General features: G+C 35.8%; 1 pseudogene; it reads left to right on the forward strand.

Moving 5' to 3' along the window:
* The window catches only part of LOC131831254 (large ribosomal subunit protein uL16-like), a 40,796-nt pseudogene extending 21,854 nt beyond the window's left edge, over window positions 1-18,942 (forward strand).
* The last annotated feature ends 4,455 nt before the right edge of the window (window positions 18,943-23,397 follow it).

Raw genomic sequence — 23,397 nt, forward strand, 5'->3', positions numbered from 1 at the left:
GATTTCTTTTTTTACATTTTTGTTTATTTTTTTTAAATTTCTTTTCAGTGAATTCATTGTTTTTGCACCATACCCAGTACTCCATTTCTAGTTGCATTGCACTATATTCTGAGGACAGACATTATATGACTTCTATTAACATTTGTAAAGGTGTATTTTGCAGCTCAGAATGTGATCTATTTTGGTTTATAGTCCATATAAGTATGAAATAATATGTGTGCTAATGATATTGGAATATGTCTATACATGTTCATTCTGTGGAATTTTTTTAGTTATTATTCCAAATATTTATTTAAATTCTAGTTAGGTAATATATATGGTGAAATTGACTTCAGGTGTAGAATTTAATGCTTTATCACTTATACATATCACCCAGAGCTCATCACAACACATATATTCCTTAACACCCATTACCCACATAACACATACCCCTCCAACTTCCTCCATCAACTCTCAGTCTCTTTTCTACATTTGGGAGTTCCTTATGGCTTGCTTCCCTTTTGTTGTTGTTGGTGGTGTTTAATATCCCTATTTTTATCTGTTTTGTTTTTAAATTCCACATATGAGTGACATCATATGATACTTGCTTTTCTGGGACTACACAATCTCATTATCATAACAAACACTTGCTGTGTCAATGTCATGGGAAATGGCAAGATTTCATTCTTTTGGGTGGGTATGTAATATATGTGTGTGTGTTTATATTACACACACACATATTTTTTTCTATAATTTAACTACTGTTGATAATGCTACTAAATGATAATGATAATAAACATTGAGATGTATGTACCTCTATGAACAGTATTTTTCTGTCCTTAAGGTAAATACCTAGCACTGTGATTGCTGTGTCATTGGGTAGTTCAATTTTTAACTGCAGTCAAACATACATACTCTTTTCCAGAGAGACTATACAAGTTTGCATAACCACAAAGCAAGACAGAGGCTTCTTGTAGCTCCACATCATCACTGAAATTTGTCATTTTCTGTTTTGTTAATTTTAGTATTCTGATAGTTGTGAGGTGGTATCTCATCCTGGTTTTTATTTGCATTTACATGATTTTGAATAATGTTGAGAATATTTTCCTCTGTCTGTTAGTCTTCTGTTTGTCTTCCTTGGGAAAAACAAACAAACAAACAAATATCTATTCATATATTCTACCCATGTCTGAAGTGGAATATTAAATTTTGGCATGTTGAGTTTGATACATTCTTTATGGAATTTAAGAATTATTTAGGATATCAGAGTCTTTTGTAGTTCTTTATAAAGTTTAGGATCTAGTTCTGCTAAAAGTGCGCATGGTTTTCTATATGGACTGCATTAAATGGGTAGATTGGTTTTGGTAGTATAGACATTTTAACAATATTTATTCTTCCCATCCATTAGCATGGAGTGTTTTTCCATTTCTTTGTGTACTCTACAATTTCTTTACATGGTCTATAGTTTTCAATGTAGAGAACTTTTCCTCTTTCATTAGTTTTATTCTTAGGTATCTTGTGTTTGGTTCCACTGTGAATGAGACTGACTCCTTGATTTCCCTTTCTGCTGCTTCATTGTTGAAAATGCAACAGATGTGTCTGTATGCTGATTTTATATCCTGCAGCACTGCTGAATACACATATCAGTCCATTAATTTTATGGTGGAGTCTTTTATGTTTTCTCCATAGAGTATCATGTCATCTGCATACACTGAAGTTTGGACTTGGTCCTTGTTAATTTGGATGTTTTACTTTGTACTTTTTCTTTTCTTTTCGTTGCCTGACTGCTAAGTCTGGGACTTCCAGTACTATGTTAAATAACATTTTTGACAGTGTCTTATTCCTCACTCTAAGGGTGAAGCAGTTTTTCTGCCTTGAAGATTATATTGACTGTGGGTCTTTACATATGCCTTTTACCATGTTGGTTTATATTCTTTCCATAACAACAGTGTTGAGGGATTTTTATTTAATTCATATTTTTATTGACTATAATGCATTATTTGTTTCAGGGGTATAGATCTTTGATTCATCAGTCTTACACAATTCACAGAACTCTCCATAGCATATACCCTCCACACTGTCCATTATCCAGCCACCTCCCCCCTCACTCTTCTAAGACACTCACTCTTATCATGTTGTTTTCAATCAGTTTCTTTATGTGACTTATTGCTTATATATCTGGATGTTTACATGTTTGTAGCAAAAATATTTACAGTTGTCAGATCTTCTTGTTGGAGAGACTCATTAATTAGGAAATAGTGTCCTCATTCATCTTTCATTACAATCCTTGGTTTAAAATATATTTATTCTGATATAAATATGGTTACTCTAATTTTCTTTTCACATTCATTATCATGGTGGATTTTCTCTATCCAGTCACTTTCAGTCTGGTGGTATCTTTACATCTAAAATGAGTCTATTATAAGAAGTATATAGATCTTTTTTTTTTTTAAATCTATTCTGATACCAGTGCATTTTTATTATAACATTTATTCCATTTACATTCAAAGTAATATTTGATATAGAAGAATTTAATGCCATCATGGGGCCCCTGAGTGACTCAGTTAAGTGTCTGACTTTAGTTCAGGTCATGATCTCAGGGTCCTGATTTGAGCCCCACTTGAGCTCTCTGTTCAGCACAGAGTCTGCTTCTTCCTTTCTCTCTCCCCTCCCCTTGTTCCTGCTCTCTCTCTCAAATAAATTAATAAAATTTAAAAATAAAAGTAAATAGTGCCATCACATTGCCTCTAATTTAGTGTTTCTGGGGATTTTCTCTGTTCCTTTTCTAGTCTTTGATGTTCTTGGTCTTCCCCTCTCAAAGAGTCCCCCATATTATCTCTTACAGGGCTGGAGTAGTCATGAACTTCTTTAATTTTGTTTTCTGGGACTTTTTTTTGTCAGTCCTATTCTACATGACAGCTTTTCTGGATAAAGTATTCTTGGCTGAATAATATTCCCATTCTGCATGTTGAATATATCATGTCACTTTCTTCTGGCCTATCATAATTCTGTGGACATCTCTGCTATAGACCTGGTTTGGTTGTCTTTGCAGACTTTTTGTTTGTTTGTTTGTTTTCACTTGCTACTTTCAGGATTCCTTCCTTATTTATGCCACTTGAAATTTGATGTTTATGTCTTCCCAAGATTGAGAACATTTCCAGTTACAGTTTTATCAAATAAACCTTCTGTTCCTTTCTTCATATTCTTGGATCCCTATTAAATGAATGTTATAGCATTTTGTGAATTGCCTGAGTTTCCTAATTCCACATTGGTGAGGCAATACTTTACTTTCCTTCTTCTTTTCAGATTTCTTATTTTCCATAATTTTATCTTCATGTCAATGATTCATTCCTGTTTCATACACCCTCAGTGTCATTACATCCAGTTGGTTTTGTGTCTTAATTATAAAATTCTTTTTCATTTTAGCATGATTTGTACTTAGTTCATTGATCTCATCAGTAAGGCATTGTTTAGGTCTTACTAACATTTTTTAAAGCCCAGCTAGTATCCTTAAAATTGCTGATTTAGGAGCGCTGGGTTGCTCAGTGGGTAAAGTCTCTGCCTTCAGCTTAGGTCATGATCTTGGGGACCTGCGATCAAGCCCTTCATAGGGTTCTCTCTCAACAGGGAGCCTGCTTCCCCCCCACTCTCTCTGCCTGCCTCTCCACATACTTGTGATTTCTCTCTCTCTCTCAAATAAATAAATCAAATCTTTTTAAAAAAATGTTGTTTTAAATTCTGGCTCATGCATACTACTGATTTCTGTTTTAATTATGAACCTAGCCATGATTTCTCTTCCTCCTCCCCCTCTCCCTCCTCCTCCTCCTTGCCATGCTCCTCTTCCTCCTCCTCCTCCTCTTCCTTCTTCTTTATCTTCTTCTTCCCCCTTTTTAGCTATATTCCTACAACTTTCCTTCCCCCACCCGAGGTCTTGTGGAATTTTGTTGTGAGTGTTCATTTGTGTGTTATGAAAGACTGCTAAATCTCCTGCTCCTGGGAATAATGACTATATGAGAATAAGTCATATATATTGCAGGGAATGGCACTTCAGAAAATGCTTCAGAGTGTCCATTCACCTGTTGTTTCTCAGCAGTTCTTTCCTTCAGGTGAGTTCTCTATAGAATTTCTCCATTCTGGACTGGCATAATAAATTCCAACTGCCAAAAGGGAAAAAAATCTACAGCCAAGAGTACTCTATCCAGCAAGGTTTTCATTTAGAATAGATGGAGATACAGATTTTCACAGAAAAACAAAGTTAAAAGCAAAACCAGCCGTGTCCCTGTCACCCACCCATGATCAGCCTGTGGATACAAAATTCACAGTCCAGCTACCCTCCAGCCCAAGTGAGCATGCATGGCCTGCCAATTGCTCAATGCCAATTCAACACACCTTTCTCTTAGATTGCCAAGGACTCAAACTGACACACTTCTCCTCAAATTCACTTTGTGCACAAAAGTGGCCATAATTATGACAGCAGAATGGAACAGCCCATACAGTGACACTAATTCTGTGGAATATAGAATGGGTAAAAGCAGAATGCTTCCATGAGAACATCTCCAACAGGCACATCAAAGAACTATACATATAGTATGATTCTGTTTAGTGAAAGGAACAAACCTAGGAAAAATAAAACAAGAAGAAATTAGAGAGAGAGACAAACCATAAGAGACTCTTAATCAAAGGAAACAAATTAAGGGTTGCCCAAGGGGAGGGAAATATGGGCCTGGGTTAACTGGGTGATGGGCATTAGGTGGGCTACTTGATGGAATGAGCACTGGGTGTTATTTGCAACTGATGAATCACAGAGCTCTATCTCTAAAACTAATAATACACTGTAGGTCAGTTAATTAAATATGAATGGAAAATGTAATCCCCCTCAAAAAAATTATCCTTCCTTGCAATGGGGAATGCATGGATCTTGACCATGTGTAGTGTTTTAATTAGGTTTGCTTTGGAAAATAATCCTATTTCCACTAGACCTGAAGCTTTGCAACAGTCAAGATCAGTAGACTTGGTCAGTTGTGGTGGTGAGGTGGTGTTCTTGTCTCTGAGAGAGGGGCCCATTGCACTGGATTCTTAGGCTGAAATGCTCTACTAAGTCAGTGCACCTGAAGGCCACAGTCGGGCTGGGGTGGGTGTAAGTGGCTGCTGTACTGCTCACTAAATTCTTTGTTGATGGACAGGATGAAAAATGGCATTACTCCATTCTTTTATCCCTGGAGTCGGGAGATCCCAGCACTTCTTTTCAGAAATCCCTCATAAAGAGAAAACAATCTCACTTCTTTTGTCCTATACTTCCATCAGAATCCAGCTTTCACTTTCTCTGTGCATGAGCCGTCTGCCTTGTTGGTGGTGTGATAGCCTTCTGCTTTAAATAAGATATTTGACTGGGATTTTTAAAAAGATACTTGAAAACAGGGACCTGGTTTGGAGTAGATGCACACTGATACCCCAGGAAAGGGTCTTGCTATGCTATGGTTGGTGATGTTTGTCTCAGAAAAGCAGTTGTCTGGCCACACAGGGGCTCAGAGTTTATGTTGAAGCTCACCCTAAAGCTGGCCTCCAGTTTAGCTGCCTTCAGCAGGTCCTTCTGTTGCTATGGTAGTGAAACCAAGAATGAGACACTTAAATTACTGTGCCACTCAATTACCCGTCTTCTAGGATTTTTATAGTTTCAGGTCTCAAATATAAGACTTTAATCCCTTTGAATTTATGGTTGTGTATGAAGTAAATGAGGGGTACATATTCTTTAACATGTAGCTGAACAGCTTTCCTAGCACCATTTGTTGGAGAGATATATTTCCCCTTGGATATTCTTTCCTGCTTTGGTCTTTTTCCAAACATAAACGACCATATTATTATGAATTAATTTCTGGGTTTTCAATCTATTCCATTCATCTGTGTATCTATTTTGTGCCAGAACCAAAATGTTTTGTTTAGGAAAGCTTTGCAATATAACTTGATGTCTGTTACTGTTATACATTTAGGTTTTCCAGTGTCAAAATTTCTTAGGCTATTAGTGGTCTATTTTATTTTTTTATAATTTATTTATTTTCAGAAAAACAGTATTTATTATTTTTTTCACCAAACCCAGTGCTCTATGCAATCCGTGCCCTCTATAATACCCTCCACCTGGTACCCCAAACCTCCCACCCCCCTGCAAATTCAAACCCCTCAGATTGTTTTTTAGAGTCCATAGTCTCTCATGATTCACGTCCCCTTCCAATTTACCCCAACTCCCTTCTCCTCTCTAACACCCCTTGTCCTCCATGGTACTTGTTATGCTCCACAAATAAGTGAAACCATATGATAATTGCCTCTCTCTGTTGGACTTATTTCACTCAGCATAATCTCTTCCAGTCCCATCCATGTTGCTACAAAAGTTGGGTATTCGTCGTTTCTGATGGAGGAATACTACTCCCTAGTGTATATGGACCACATCTTCTTTATCCATTTGTCCGTTGAAGGGCATCTGGATTCTTTCCATAGTTTGGCGACCGTGGCCATTGCTGCTATAAATATTGGGGTACAGATGGCCCTTCTTTGAACGACATCTGTATCCTTGGGGTAAATACACAAGAGTGCAATTGCAGGGTCATAGGGAAGCTCTATTTTTAATTTCTTGAGGAATCCCTAACTGTTCTCCAAAGAGGCTGCACCAACTTGCATTCTCACCAACAGTGGAAGAGGGTTCCCCTTTCTCCACATCCTCTCCAACACATGTTGTTTCCTCTTTTGTTAATTTTGGCCATTCTAACTGGTGTAAGGTGATATCTAAATGTGGTTTTAATTTGACTCTCCCAGAGGGCTAATGATGATGAATATTTTTTCATGTGTCTGATAGCCATTTGTATGTCTTGATTGGAGAAGTGTCTGTTCATATCTTCTTCCCATTTTTTGATATGTCTGCCTGTTTTGTGTGTATTGACTTTGAGGAGTTCATTATAGATCCTGGATATCAACCTTTTGTCTGTACTGTCATTTGCAAATATCTTCTCCCATTCCGTGGGTTGCCTCTTTGTTTTCTTGACAGTTTCCTTTGCTGTGCAGAAGCTTTTGATTTTGATGAAGTCCCAAAAGTTTACTTTTGCTTTTGTTTCCTTTGCCTTTGGAGACATATCTTGAAAGAAGTTGCTGTGGCTGATATCGAAGAGATTACTGCCTATGTTCTCCTCTAGGATTCTGATGGATTCCTGTCTCACCTTGAGGTCTTTTATCCATTTTGATTTGATCTTTGAGAACGATGTAAGAGAATGGTCGCATTTCATTCTTCTACATGTAGCTGTCCAGTTTTCCCAGCAGCATTTATTGAAGAGAGTGTCTTTTTTTCACTGTTAATTTTTTCCTGTTTTGTCGAAGATTAATTGACCAAGGGTTGAAGCTCAATATCTGGACTCTCTACTCTGTTCTACTGGTCTATGTGTCTGTTTTTATGCCAGTACCATGTTCTCTTGGTGATCACAGCTTTGTAATAAAGCTTGAAATCAGGTAATGTGATGCCCCCAGCTTTATTTTTGTTTTTCAACATTTCCTTAGCGATTCGGGGTCTCTTGTGATTCCATACAAATTTTAGGATTATTTGCTCCAGCTCTTTGAAGAATACTGGTGGAATATTGTTCAGAATGGCATTAAAAGTATATATTGCTCTAGGAAGTATAGACATTTTAACAATGTTTATTCTTCCGCTCCAAGAGCATGGAATGGTCTTCCATATATTTGTGTCTTCTTCAATTTCTTTAATGAGTGTTCTGTAGTTCCTCGAGTACAGATCTTTTACCTCTTTGGTTAGGTTTATTCCCAGGTATCTTATGGTTCTTGGTGCTATAGTGAATGGAATCGATTCTCTAATTTCCCTTTCTGTATTTTCATTGTTAGTGTATAATAAAGCCACTGATTTCTGCACATTGACTTTGTATCCTGCCACGTTGCTGAATTGCTGTATGAATTCTATTAGTTTGGGGGTGGAGTCTTTTGGGTTTTCCATATAAATAATAATGTCATCTGTGAAGAGAGAGAGTTTGACTTCTTCATAACCAATTTGGATACCTTTTATTTCTCTTTGTTGTCTGATTGCTGTTGTTAGGACTTCTAATACTATGTTGAACAAGAGTGGTAAGAGTGGGCATACTTGTCTTGTTCCTGATCTCAACGGGAAGGCTGCCAGCTTTTTCGCATTGAGGATGATATTTGCTGTGGGTCTTTCATAGATAGATTTGATGAGGTTCAAGAATGTTCCCTCTATCCCTATACTTCGCAACGTTTTAATCAGGAATGGATGCTGGATTTTGTCAAATGCTTTTTCTGCATCAATTGAGAGTACCATGTGGTTCTTCTTTCTTCTCATATTGATTTGTTGTATCACATTGATTGATTTGCAAATGTTGAACCATTCTTGTAGCCCAGGGATGAATCCCACCTGGTCATGGTGGATAATCTTTTTAATGTGCTGTTGGATCCTGTTGGCTAGGATCTTGTTGAGAATCTTAGCATCCATATTCATCCATGATATTGGTCTAAAATTATCCTTTTTGGTAGGGTCTTTGCCTGGTTTGGGGATCAGGGTAATGCTGGCTTCATAGAAAGAGTGGAAGTTTTCCATCTGCTTCAATTTCTTGAAACAGCTTCAGGAGAATTGGTGTTATTTCTTCTTTGAAAGTTTGGTATACTTCCCCAGGGAATCCGTCAGGTCCTGGGCTCTTGTTTTTTGGGAGGTTTTTGATCACTGCTTCAATATCGTTATTAGATATCTGTCTATTCAGGTTGTCAATTTCTTCATGGTTCAATTTTGGGAGTTTATATTTTTCCAGGAATGCATCCATTTCATCCTTATTGGCATATAACTGTTGATAATAACCTCTGATTATTGTTTCTACTTCCTTGGTGTTTGTTGTGATCTCTCCCTTTTCATTCATACTTTTATGAATTTGGGTTTTTTCTCTTTTCTTTTGGATTAGTGTGGCCAATGGTTTATTGATCTGATTGATATGTCCTAAAAACCAGCTTCTAGTTTCATTGATACATTCTACTGTATCTCTGGTTTCTACCTCATAGATATCAGCTCTAATCTTGATGATTCCCTTCTTATGTGTGGAGTTGGTTTGATTTGTTGTTGATTCTCCAGTTCTTTAAGGTGTAGAGACAGCTGCTGTGTTGTGGAGTTTTCAATTTATTTGAGGGAGGCTTGGATGGCTATGTATTTTCCCCTTTGGACTGTCTTTGCTGTATCCCAAGGTTTTGGACCGAAATATCTTCATGCTCATTGGTTTCCATGAATTGTTTAAGTTCTTCTTTGATCTCCTGGTTGATCCAAGCATTCTTAAGCAAGGTGTCCTTTAGCTTCCAAATATTTGAGTTCCTTCTGAACTTTTCCTTGTGATTGAGTTCCATTTTCAAAGCATTGTGATCTGAGAATATAAATAAAATATATTTATAATATAATATATTAATATATATAATATGTAATATAATCTTTTTATATATAATTTTTATAAATAAATAAATAAAATATTTTTTTATTAATTTTTTTCAGTGTAACAGATTTCATTGTGTATAAAATCTTTTTAAAAAGTATTTTATTTATTTTTTTATTAGAGAGCCATCACAAGTAGGCAGAGAGGCAGGCAGTGAGGGGGGGGGAATCCGGCTCCCTGCCAAACACAAATCCTGATGCAGGGCTCCATCCCTGGACCCTGGGACCATGTCCTGAGCCAAAGGCAGAGGCTCAACACACTGAGCTACCCAGGTGACCCATAATGAGTCTTAAAAAAAGAAAATAAAATGAAACAACAAGAAGAAGAACAACAACAAAGCCTGCAATGAGATATTACTTCACAGCTGTCATGATGGTTAAAATCAACAACACAAAAACCAACCAGTGTTGGAATAGATGTCGAAAAAGGGGAAACTTCTTACATTTTTGTGAAAATAAAAACTGCTCTGGCCAGTCTGTAAGACACTATGGAGGGTCTGCAGAAAGTTAAGAAATAGAAGTCACATATGATCCAATATTGCACTACTATCTAATTTCCCAAAGAATTAAAAAAAAATATGTGCCCCAATATTTATAGCAACATTATCTAAAATAGACAAGCTGTTGTCAGTTGATTAATGGATAAGTTGTGTACACACACACACACAAGAACATTGCTCAGAAAAAAAGAATGCAGTCTTTCCATTTAGAACATCATGGATGGAGCTAGAGTCCCTTGTGCTACATGAAATAAATCAGAGAAAGACAAATATGTAAGAATTACACTCACGTGGATTTAGGAAACAAACAAAAAAACAAAGAAACAGATGGAAACCAAGAAATAGACTTTTAACTATAGAGAACAAACTGGTCATCACCAGTGGGGAGATGGGTGTAGTGTTGGGTTAAACATATAATGTTCATTAAGGAAGGCAGTTACTGTGAAGTGGACAGGGTGTTGTGTGTAAGTGTTTAATTACTAAATTATAAACCTAAAACCAATATTATACTGTGTGCTAACTGGAATTTAAATCAACACTTCAATGGCAAACTAAGGAAGAATAAAAACATAAAAATGGATTTTGTTGAGATGGAGAAATTGTTCAATATTCAGGTAAATCGGAAGATTGGTGGAAAGCCTTCAAGTGATGTTCTGGCAATGGTGTAGAAGTGGCTTTGGTCCTTTTCCCTACTGCTGTTTCTGTTACAGCAAATCAAATGTGCCTCCTATAAAATGGAAGAGTTGATAATAAGAGAGACTATAAGGGGAAATGGACATAGAAAGCTTGGTAAAACCCCCATATTTCCTGCATTTCTGAAGCTACCGCAGAAGCATGATCAACACAATCACATTAGCCTAGAGAAGAATGGGATGAAACTTATAAAGAGCATGCACATTCAGAGAAGAAGAGATGTTCAGTTTGCCATGGATGCAATGAATGGCTAGAGCCATCAAGATGCAGTCAAGTTTGTGGCTACTTGTTTTAGTATCACAAGATCAGGAAAATTAATTGCACACTTTGACTGAAGTTCATCCAGGGTGACTGTTGGCTGATGTCTCTTCCCTCTCCCTACACCTTTTCTGGTGTGTTCATTTGTCAGGAAAACATGATAAAAGCAGGGACCCAGGTATGGAAAAGGAAAGTGTCCAATCCCATGAGCTCCGATATACATTTAAAACATTGAGAACACTTATGGCCTAATGTACCTGTTCATGACTTGAATATGGGTTCCTTTAAAAGGAAATTGAAGTTCAAAATATTTTCTAAGATTGTCTGTGGAAAGGTAAATATATAATTATAAATCTCTGCATTCCTTCCTTGTGAATATTTGTATATCCTATATGATGAATTATTACTCCTATCAAAATATTTTTGTAAACAATATTAAATGTTATTACAGTTAACAGGATCCCCACTAAAATCAGAACTAAAGATGATGATTATCATTCAAATCTGCTCTGGACAATATCCTGGATATTAAATAATATATATGAATATTAAAAAGCAGAAAAATAAATTTTTTTTAAAGATTTTGTTTATTTATTTGACAGAGAGAGATCACGAGTAGGCAGAGAGAGAGAGAGGAGGAAGCAGGCTCCCTGCTGAGCAGAGAGCCCGATGTGGGACTCGATCCCAGGACCCTGAGATCATGACCTGAGCCGAAGGCAGCGGCTTAACCCACTGAGCCACCCAGGCGCCCCAGAAAAAATAAATTTTTAAATGAGTTTCTATTCAATAAAATGCATCTGATGTATTCAAAATAATCATGGTCAATATATATAATAAACATATATTTATTAAAATTATGAATAATTTTATCCAAATCATTTAGTAAAATAAGCAACAAGGACAGTTAGTCTGCTGAATAGTTGGAAATGGCTTAATGACATATGAAAACATAATTCAACCTCTCTCCAGAGCAAAATCTTGAACCACCCCTTGTTTTTTGGTTTTTGTTTTTGTTTGTTTTGTTTTGTTTTGAATCAGTGGATTTTAACATACAACCTTGATATTTGAAGGTTTTTCAGAGCAGGTTGAGGATGAAAGTACTATAATTATTCCTGAGAAGATGATGACACTCTTCATAGGGGAAAAATGTCCTCTGCCACTTTTTTTTTTTTTTTTTTTTTTTTTTTTTTTTTTTTTTTGCTATTGCCTGGGAAGTGATTCGGCTGTCCATGAATTTCCCAATTTTCACCCACTTAGTTTACCTCTTTTCTGAAGGTTTACTTCATCTGGCTTATTTTCTGAATCCCCACAGGATGTGCCTAAAAACGCAGGATTTTGTTATTTTATATTTATTGTCTATAAATATATAAACTCATTCCTCGAGGCTATGAAGGAGGACTGGATTTATATTTCAGAAAATTAAAATTATAGGGGTATCTGAGTGGCATAGTCGGTTAAATATTCAACTCCTGGGTTTGGCTCAGGTTGTGATCTCAGTGTCACGAAATAAAGCCCCATGTCAGGCTCTCTGCTGAGTGTGGAGTCTGATTGAGATTCTCTCTCTTTCTCCCTCTGCCCTTCCCAGTTGTGCAATCTCCCTCTCTCTCAAAATAAATAACTCTTTAAAAATAAAATCATAGTGAAATATAATTTTTGCTTCAGAGAGCCACTTATTACTCAAAGACATTAGGTTTACTCTCCTTGCTTTGAATTTCACTCCTATATTTTCTCTCCTAACAAGCATTCACCCTAAAATTTGAACCCACTCAACTCTTAACCCCAGGAATCTGATTACACTTTGTACATTCCTTACATATTTACACACTTCATTTCATATAATACCTTTCTATTATTAGTAGTTTGTTGGGGGGGCATCTGGGTGTCTCAGTCCTTAAGCATCTTCCTTCGGCTCATTTCATGATCCCAGCATCCTGGGATCAGCCACGGATGGGGCTCCCTGCTCTGTGGGAAGTCTGCTTCTCCCTCTCACACTCCCCCTGCTATGTTCCTTGCTGTATATCTCTCTGTCAAATAAATAAATAAAATCTTTTAAAAAATAATTTGTTGGAATTCTGGACAAATGGTGACATTGACTTGCTGAAAGAGATGATAACACTTTGGAAGGATTCATCAGGACATCTATCTAGGCAGGCAAGGGAACTTAAGGGCTGTCTGTGCTCATGAAGGTCAGGCCTTCGGTGCTCAAGAAATGGAAAAACTTAACAAAAAAAATTTGCTGCACTTTTGCTTTCATATGGAATGTTGCATGATATTCTAAATGTTCTGGGTTGCACTGATGATTCAAATAATTCAACAGCAAGTCCATATGGAGAATACACTATTACATCTGGCTTTCTGTTAAGGATGTCTATTTCAAAGATTCCATTTCCACCAGAGTATCCAGGACATGATGTTACTTTCAAGTACACATAAACATGCATATCCCAAAAAGTCAACAATAGTTTCCTTTAAAATTTAGTATGTATATAATATCAAAAATAGAATGTGTTGTTTTTATAATCAGAAAACAAAACAAAATTTGTGTGTGTGTGTGTGTGTGTGTTTGTGTGCATGTAAACCACTTGTGAATTCACAGTGTGGAGTTAAGGCAGTCTCGTGAGTTAAATCATTTTGCTCCCTTCTTTTTTTTTGGGGGGGGTGGATAGTGTTAGGAAATAATAAGATGGACCAAGTAGACAGCCCTGAATATATTCAACAGTTTTTATGATATATATTCTCAAGGAAGTAAGTTTATAGGAAACATAGTAAACAAAATAAAGCCATATGTGATAAGCATATCACTAATATCGTACTCAATGGGTAAAAGCTGAAAACTTTCTTGGGTGAATGACTTGCATCTTTAAAAATATGTTTCTTTTGTTCAGACTCCCTAAGCTTTGTTCTAGAAATTAATATTTGATTTACCAACCTCAGAGTCAAAGGTCAAGAGTGGGCTTTCATTTATTTTCTAACTAATTACTCCTACTTGATCAGAAAGCTAGGGAGCAGTGTCTTAAATACCCATGAGTGCCAAGAAATATAATAAAATAATTAGAAAGTCAAGACAATATTACTAATAAAAATGTTGATATACCACCACATAGAGGCACCATAAGCAACTATAATTCTATGAGAATATTGGGATAACTGCTGAGAGAGAACATGTAACAGACTGCTCTATACTTTGTGTAGCTGTGTCAATGGTGATATGCTTCTGAATTCTTGGCCACTAAATAAACCTTCAAATTAATGCAAACCAAATGAAACCAAACAATTATCATTATGTGGTTTGTGGGTTTTTTCCTAGCTTTATTAAGATATAATTTTCCCATAAAAATATGTAAGGTTAAATTACATAATATAATGATTTAAGCTACACATATATTGCAATGGGATGGTCAGCAAGGTTAGCCAACACTGCCACTGTATCACATAATTACATTTTTTGTTTGTTTTATTGTGTCTGTGTGTGTGTATGAAGATATTTAAGATCCAGGCCCTTAACAACTTTCAATCATATCATCTAGGATTACTAACTACAGTCACCATGCAGTGCCTTAGACATCCTCCCACACATTATCACTTTGGTTTACCACCCATGAATGGAATTATCATCTACTTTTCATATCCTATCCTTATTTTATGATAATAGATTAAACATTGAATAATGTTACTTTGTAGGCATTGAATTCCCTATGTCTTATAAATCTGAGGTTCTTTACTTAGCCTGCTGCAAATCTCAAGGTAGCATTTGGTACTCTCCAGAGCATAGTTTCTATTTATTCTCCCAAAATATGTTTATCTTATGTTTTGAAAGTATGAATATATGGAAAATGCACCTTGCTACCCAGGACACAGACATACATATCTAGCAAGTAAAGGGTATTTTGTTACCTTGTTACTTTAAGTGGATCCATACAGTGAGAGCACCAGCTTTGGCATGAACAGGGGATTTTGGAAAAGCAGAGTCTCAGGACATATTCTGATCTGATAAGCAAAAAGCTCCCCACTTGAGTTGTCATCACATAAAATATAATTTTTTACCTACATGATTATGTGGTATACTATTCTTAGGAAAGTCTAAATAAAATTAAATTTACATGCAAAACAACATTATATGGAGTATGTATACATCTCTTGAAACAACACATGGGAATATGTGTTAGTCAGTCCCAAGGGGAATATTTTCAGCAAGAGAGCTTCGTACATTCTTCAGGAGTATAAACAAAATGTATTACTTTTACCAGAGATGGTGCCTGGGGACTATCTGAGCAAATCTTCAAAAGCCCAACTCTTCACAAATGTCCCTTATCACTCAAATTCTGGAGCTACTCAATATAAAACCAATCTTATCAACACTGGAGATCCACAGCTCTTTTATGACCTTTCCTTGCATACATAGTACACCAGTTCCTTCATGTCGACAGCAAAGAATTTCCTGAAATCTGACCCTTGGGTTTTCTGAAATTAAGTCAAATGCTTTCCTTAAGGTATGCTGAGATATAAATTACACACACACACACACACACACACACACTATTCTTGTGTTTTGAAGAAACATATATATGCCATATATGTATGTATATATATATATATATATATATATATATATATATATATACAATTTACCATGTACTGATCCCATTGTTAAGAATTAAGTAATAGTTACATAAGCAATTAAAATGTCTAGCTTTTTAAGAAAATAATAACATGTCACTATCTTATAAATGATATGAAATAAGTAAAATGATAAATTATATTTTGTCAAAGTTTTGTTAATTTAGACTTACTATTAAAACAATAAACTGGTGATGCTAAATACCCATTACTTCAACAATTAAGTATATATCATCTATTTCTTGTTAGACATTGAGCTAGCTTTGAGAAAATAAAATTTTAATGCTGAGAGTTTAATGTACAAATATATGCTTCACAGAGGGTATTTTCCTCAAAGTAGGTCATGCTGGGGAAACAAAAAAAATACCAGAAATTGTAATTTTAATCAACAGAAACAATAGTTCATAGTTCTACTTAAGAAAGCTTAGAGATGAATCAACAAACAAACATGCCCAATCTTTAAAAGCTGTATAAACAGTGCTGAATTCCAGGAAGGAAGTGAGCAGAGTGTAAGTTACACGTCAGAATCAGTTGCATCAATAATGAGAATGATGGATGGTCAGATCCAAAAAAGGATTTCAAGAATATACATGATCCTGCCTTTGTAAAATGTTTCATATAAAAAATAATAATAATTAGGATCTTTCTAAGAAAACAAATGCCAAGAAGGAGGAAGAACATTTAGGTAATGCAAAGTACTAAAGGTTTTGGACTATCAGAGAAATATGCAAGTTTATTACATTTTTAAAGAGCTTTTTAAAAAAAAAGACATCCCTGAACATTTAATGTATAGAATTTGATGCACTTGGTCTTATGCCCATGCCCATGATATCATCACTGCAATTAAGATAATAAACATATCCATCAACTCCAAGAGTTTCCTGATGCCCCCTTTTGTCCCAGTAGTATTTGTGAACTATCATGTCAACAGAAATATAAATGCACAGTGGTGCACTCTTAGCTGTCATACAGCAAATCTCTAGATTTTATTCTCCTTGTATAACAGAAATGTTACAGATCATTAAACTATTTAGATCATGGGGATTTCTTAAACTCTTTTAAACTGTAACTTTCTTACCTGTAAAATGGAAGCAGTACAATTAATCCATAGAACGAATTCAAGATAAAATAACTTACACAAACTTTTCAGTCCAGTGAGTGGGAGAACAAGTAATGCTGCTTGAATTATCATTTGTGCACTCTCCCATGATTCCTCTACACCCTCTGATGAGACTGGGAAATTGAGCAAGGAGCTCCAGGACGAGGTCAATGTTTAGCTATGAGGCATTGAGGTGAAGGATCAAGATGAGCATTTACCATTCTGGAATCAGTACTATCCCATTTTGAGGGACAATGGATGCTGCAACCAGGTGATTATGGCTTCTGGAAGAATGCTGGTGTATAGCATAATGATGAGAACTGGAGAGTGATGGTTTAGGGACAAGTATGACTGCCAATTACATCAGGTTGAAGATTTGGAAAAAAAAAAAAAAAAAAAACAAGAAAAAAAAAAACAAACAAAACAAAACACCAAACACTGAACATCTGTAACCAAATAGGGAATATTAGAGATGGTTTGGGTGAAAAAAAATATGATGGCCAGTTTTCAGAATTATTTTCAGTGTAAAAAAATATGACCAGATATAGCTAGAAGGCTGACTATTCCAAATTCTAGAAAACTTCAATTTGAGCAAATGACAGGATCTCTGACATAATTAACAGTAACAATAATGATATACCAGGATTTAATGTGATTGTCCCATCAATATGGCCACAAAACTTCACTAATAATAACAATTTCATCTGCAAGTATAATAACATTTCATCCAAAATGTAAAAATAACATTGCTTATTAATGAATCTGGTTTAAAATCAGTAACTCCAAAATGTCAGATGTAAGTGTTGAGCTACAGATTTTAACTCATTCTGGCTTGGATATATAGCTCAACTTACAACATGATTTTTTCCCTTGACCAAATTGTGGAGAAAATACCAGAAAACAATGAAGGCACATAAGCACTAAAGTTTAGATCAATTGTTAAAGCCAAACAACAACAAAAACAACATAAAAGCAGGCTAAATATCATCTCTACTTTTTTCTTCCTCAATACTCAGTACTACATTGAATAGGAGCACTGTAAATGGGCATCCCTCTCCTGTACCTAGTCTTACAAGAAATATTTTCAATGTTTATCCATTGAGAATAATGTTAGCTGTGGTTTTGTTGTATATGATCTTTTTCATTTTGAGCTATGTTTCTTCTATACCCACTCTGATAAGGGATTTTAGACAAAAGAATTATTTATTGTGTCAAACTTTATTTTTCTGGATCTATTGAGGTGTACATGTGATTTTTCTCTTTTATTATATTGATGTGATATGTTATATTTTATTGGATTTATATATTGCACTATCCTTGTATCCTAGGGATAAATGGCACTTAGTCATTAAAGTATAATATACATTAAAGTATAATACTTTAATGTGTTCTTGAAATTTGTTTACAAAATTGTGTTCAGAACTTTTGCACCTGCACTCCTCAGGTATGTAGGTTGGTAGTTTTCTTTTTCTTTTTATATCCTTGTCTGATTTTTATATTGAAGTAATGTTGGCTCCCTATAATGACTCCTTCTATGTATTTTTCAAGATTTTGAGAAAGAATGGTACTAATTCTACTTTAAATGTTTGAAAGAAGTCTCCAATGAAGATGTCTGCTGTGGAATTTTGTGACTTGATTACTGATTAAATCTCTAGCTTTTTTCCATGGTGCACCACTGAAGATCCTGGTGTACATCTGGATCACCATCCTGCCTGGTGTTACCAGTATTGTAATAGCAAGCCATATTCAAAGTCTTGCTTCGGCAGTTTTTTTTTTTAATGCCAAAAATCTGCATCTTTGACCTGGAGTGGAAGAAGGCAGAAGTAGATGTGTTCCCACTATGTGGCTACAGATGTCAGAGGAATATGAGAAGCTCTCTTCTGAAACCCTGGAGGCTGTCTGTATTTGTGCAATCAAGTACATGATGAAAAGCTGTGGCAAAGATGGTCTTCACATCTTAGTGCAACCCCACCCCTTCCATGTCATCTGTAGCAATAAGATATCCAATGCTGTGGTTGATAGGCTGATAATCTAACAGATATGTGGGGTGCCTTTAGAAAATCCCAGAGCACAGTGACCAGTGTTCACATAAACCATGTCATCATGTCCATCTGTAGGAAGCTGGAGAACAAGGTGCATGTGACTGAGCCCTACACAAGGCTAAGTTCAAGTTCCCTGGCTTCCAGAAGATCCACATTTCCAAAAAGGTGGGGTTGTACTAAGTTTAATGAAGATAAATTTGAATACATGATGGCTGAAAAGTAGCTCATCCCACATGGCTATGGGGTCAAATATGTTCTTAATTGTGACCCCTGGACAAATGGTGAACTCTGAGCTCATAACAGCTTCTGCAGTCCCTCTACTTCTTCATGTGCACCAATAACTCCTATTTCCTGTCAGAAAAGAACCTCTTTATTATTGGTTTGTTCAGATGTTTTATTTCTTCCTGATTCAGTTCTGGTAAGTTGTATATCTTTAGAAATGTATCTATATATTTCACGTTAAGTACTTTGCTGGTAAAAAATTGTTCATGGTAATCTCTTATGATTATATATAATTCCATAAAGTGAATTTTAATGTCTCCTCTTTCATTTCCAATTTTATTTGAGTTTACTTTTTTTCTTAATCTAACTTTTTTTTTTGAAGAAACAATCTTGCTTTCATTGATCCTTTCCATTGTTTCTATGGTCTCTATTTCATTTATTTCTGTTCTGATATTTATTATTATCTTCCTGCTGCTAAATTTGAGCTTAATTTTGTTCTAGCTTTTCAAGTTACTTGAGATGTAAGGTTTTTTTTTTTTTTATTTGAGATCCAATTTTTTTAACATGCAGTAATTGCAATAAAACTTCTTCTCAAAACTGACCACTTTATCATTAAATAATGTTCTTTGCCTTTTGTTGCCATTTTTTTACTTAAAGTCTATTTTGCATGGCTATCCTTTTCTTTTATAGTCTTCATACATTTATTTTCTATTCTATTTGCTTGAAATGTCATGTTCTATTTTTTTTTTTGAACCTATGTGTGTCTTTGTGGCTGAGATATGCCTCCTATGGGCAGCACATAATGGGATTATTCTTCCCTCAGCCATTCTATGCTTTGTGACTAGAAAGTTTAATATATTTGTAATTTATGCAATTATTAATATGTACTACAACTATTACTATCACTTTATCTTTTGTCTTTTGTTTATTTTTTGGTCCCAATTGTTTCTTTTTCTCTCACTGCTTTTTAAAGATAATAGCCTTCCATGGCGATTTACTCAGTTTCACATGTTTGTTTAAGTTTTGCATCCAATCTAGGTATTTGCTCTGTGGTTACCATAAAGTTTACACAATCATGTTTATAGATAAAATAGTTTCATTGTTTTTGCTGATAGCAATTTATCTTTCCTTGCCTGTAGAGGTCTCATCCTTTTATTATTCTCCTTTTATATTTTAGTGTCACAATTTATCTGTTTTAATTTTTTTTTATCTTTATTTTATTTTTTCAGTGTTCCAAGATTCATTTTTTAATGCACCACATCCAGTGCTCCATGCAATACATGCCCTCCTTAGTACCCACAACCAAGCTCACCCATTCCCTCACCTCTCCCTTCCAAAATACTCAGTTTGTTTGTCAGAGTCCACAGTCTCTCATGGTTTGTCTCCCCCTCTGATTTTCCCCAATTCAATTTGAATACATGATGGCTGAAAAGTAGCTCATCCCACATGGATATGGGGTCAAATATGTCCTTAATTGTGGCAAATTACAGAAATATGTCCTTAATTTCCCTTTCCTTCTCCTAAGTCCTCCATGTTACTCCTTATGCTTGAACAAGTAAGTGAAACATAGGAAAATTGACTCTCTCTGCTTGACATATTTCACTCAGCATAGTCTCCTACAGTTCCATCCATGTCTTTTATTTTTTTTTTTAACTTGAGTATTGTTGGCACACAATGTTATATTACTTTCAGGTATATAACACAGTATTCAACATTTCTATGTTATGCTAAGCTAACCATGGATGTAGCTATCATTTCTCACGATACAATATTAGTATATTATTGACTATATTCCTTATGTTATGCCTTTCATTCCCATGATTTATTTATTCCATAACTGGAAATCTGTTTTCCCCATTCTTCACATTCTTATTTCAGAGATTCCTTTTATTTAAATTTACTTATTTATTTTTTTAATTTATTTTCACCATAAGAGTATTCATTATTTTTTCACCAAACCCAGTGCTCCATCCAATCCGTGCCCTCTACAATACCCACAACTTAGTACCCCAACATCCCACCCGCCTGCCAATTCAAACCACTCAGATTGTTTTTTAGAGTCCATAGTCTCTCATGGTTCACCTCCCCTTCCAATTTCTCCCAACTCCATTCTCCTCTCTAACTCCATATGTCCTCCATGCTATTTGTTATGCTCCACAAATAAGTTAAACCATATGATAATAGACTCTCTCTGCTTGACTGATTTCATTCAGCATAATCTCTTCCAGTCCCGTCAATGTTGCTACAAAAGTTGGGTATTCATCCTTTCTGATGAAGGCATAATACTCCATAGTCTATATGGACCACATTTTCCTTATCAATTCGTCCGTTGAATGGTATATTGGTTCTTTCCACAGTTTGGCGACCGTGGCCATTGCTGCTATAACCATTGGGGTATAGATGGTTCTTCTTTTCACTACATCTTTATCTTTGGGGTAAATACCCAGGAGTGCAATTGCAGAGTCATAGGCAAGTTCTATTTTTTAATCTCTTGAGGAATCCCTAACTCTTCTCCAAAGAGGTTGCAAAAACTTGCATTCCCACTAAGAGTGGAAGAAGGTTCCCCTTTCTCCACATCCCCTCCAACACATTGTTTCCTGCCTTGTTAATTTTGGCCATTCTAACTGGTGTAAGGTGATATATCAATGTGGTTTTAATTAGAAACTCCCTGATGGCTAGTGATGTTGAACATTTTTTCATGTGTCTGAGCCATTTGTATGTCTTCATTGGAGAAGTCTCTGTTCATATCTTATGCCCATTTTTGATATGCTTGTCTGTTTTGTGTGTGTTGAGTTTGAAAAGTTCGATATAGATGCTAGATATCAACCTTTTGTCTGTACTGTCATTTGCAAATATCTTCTCCTATTCTGTGGGTTGCCTCTTTCTTTTCTTGACTTTGCTGTGAAGAAGCTTTTGATTTTGATGAAGTCCCAAAAGTTTATTTTCACTTTTGTTTCCTTTGCCTTTGGAGACATATCTTGAAAGAAGTTGCTGTGGCTGATATTGAAGAGATTACTGCCTATGTTCTCATCTAGGATTCTGATGGATTCCTGTCTCAGGTTGAGGTCTTTTATCCATTTTGAGTTTATATTTGTGTACTGTGTAAGAGAATGGTCGAGTTTCATTCTTCTAAATATAGCTTCCCAGTTTCCCCAGCACCATTTATTGAAAAGACTATTTTTTTTCCACTGTATACTTTTTCCTACTTTGCCGAAGATTATTTGCCCATAGAGTTGAGGGTCCAAATCTGGGCTCTCTACTCTGTTCCACTGGTCTATGTGTCTGTTTTAATGCCAGTACTAGGCTGTCTTGGTGATCACAGCTTTGTAACAAAGCTTGAATCAGGTAACGTGATGCCCCCAGCTTTATTTTTGTTTTTCAACATTTCCTTAGCGATTCGGGGTCTCTTCTGATTCCATACAAATTTTAGGATTATTTGCTCCAGCTCTTTGAAGAATACCGGTGAAATTTTGATCTGAATGGCATTAAAAGTATATATTGCTCTAGGCAGTATAGATATTTTAACAATGTTTATTCTTCCGATCCAAGAGCATGCAATGGTCTTCCATCTTTTTGTGTATTCTTTGAATTATTTCATGAGTATTCTGTAGTTCTTCAAGTACAGATAATTTACCACTTTGGTTAGATTTATTCCCAGGTATCCTATGGTTTTTGGTGCTATAGTAAATGGAATCAATTCTCTAATTTCTCTTTCTGTATTTTCATTGTTAGTGGATAAGAAAGTCACTGATTTCTGCACATTGACTTTGTATCCTGCCACATTGCTGAATTTCTGTATGACTTCTAGTAGTTTGGGGGTGGAGTCTTTTGGGTTTTCCAATAAAGAATCATGTCATCTGCGAAGAGAGAGAGGTTGACTTCTTCACTACCAATTTGGATACCTTTTATTTCCCTTTGTTGTCTGATTGCTGTTGCTAGGACTTCTGATACTATGTTTTTTTAAGATTTTATTTATTTATTTGACAGACAGAGATCACAAGTAGGCAGAGAGGCAGGCAGAGAGTGAGAGAGAGGAGGAAGCAGGCTCCCCGCGGAGCAGAGAGCCTGATGCGGGGCTCGATCCCAGGACCCTGGGATCATGACCTGAGCCGAAGGCAGAGGCTTTAACCCACTGAGCCACCCAGGCGCCCCCTTCTAATACTATGTTGAACAAGAGTGGTTAAAGTGAGCATCCTTGTCTTGTTCCTGATCTCAACGGGAAGGCTGCAAGCTTTTTCCCATTGAGGATGATATTTGCTGTGGGTCTTTCATAGATAGATTTGATGAGATTCAGGAATGTTCTCTCTATCCCTATACTTTGAAGACTTTTAATCAGGAATGGATGCTGGATTTTGTCAAATTCTTTCTCTGCATCAATTGAGAGAACTCTTCTCATTTTAATTTGTTGTATCACATTGATTGGTTTGCAAAACTTGAACCATCCTTGTAGCCCAGGGATGAATCTCACCTGGCCATGGTGGATAATCTTTTTAGTGTGCTGTTGGATCCTGTTGGCTA

This window comes from Mustela lutreola, chromosome 5 (genome assembly GCF_030435805.1).
Source record: "Mustela lutreola isolate mMusLut2 chromosome 5, mMusLut2.pri, whole genome shotgun sequence".
NCBI classification, from domain to species: domain Eukaryota; kingdom Metazoa; phylum Chordata; class Mammalia; order Carnivora; family Mustelidae; genus Mustela; species Mustela lutreola.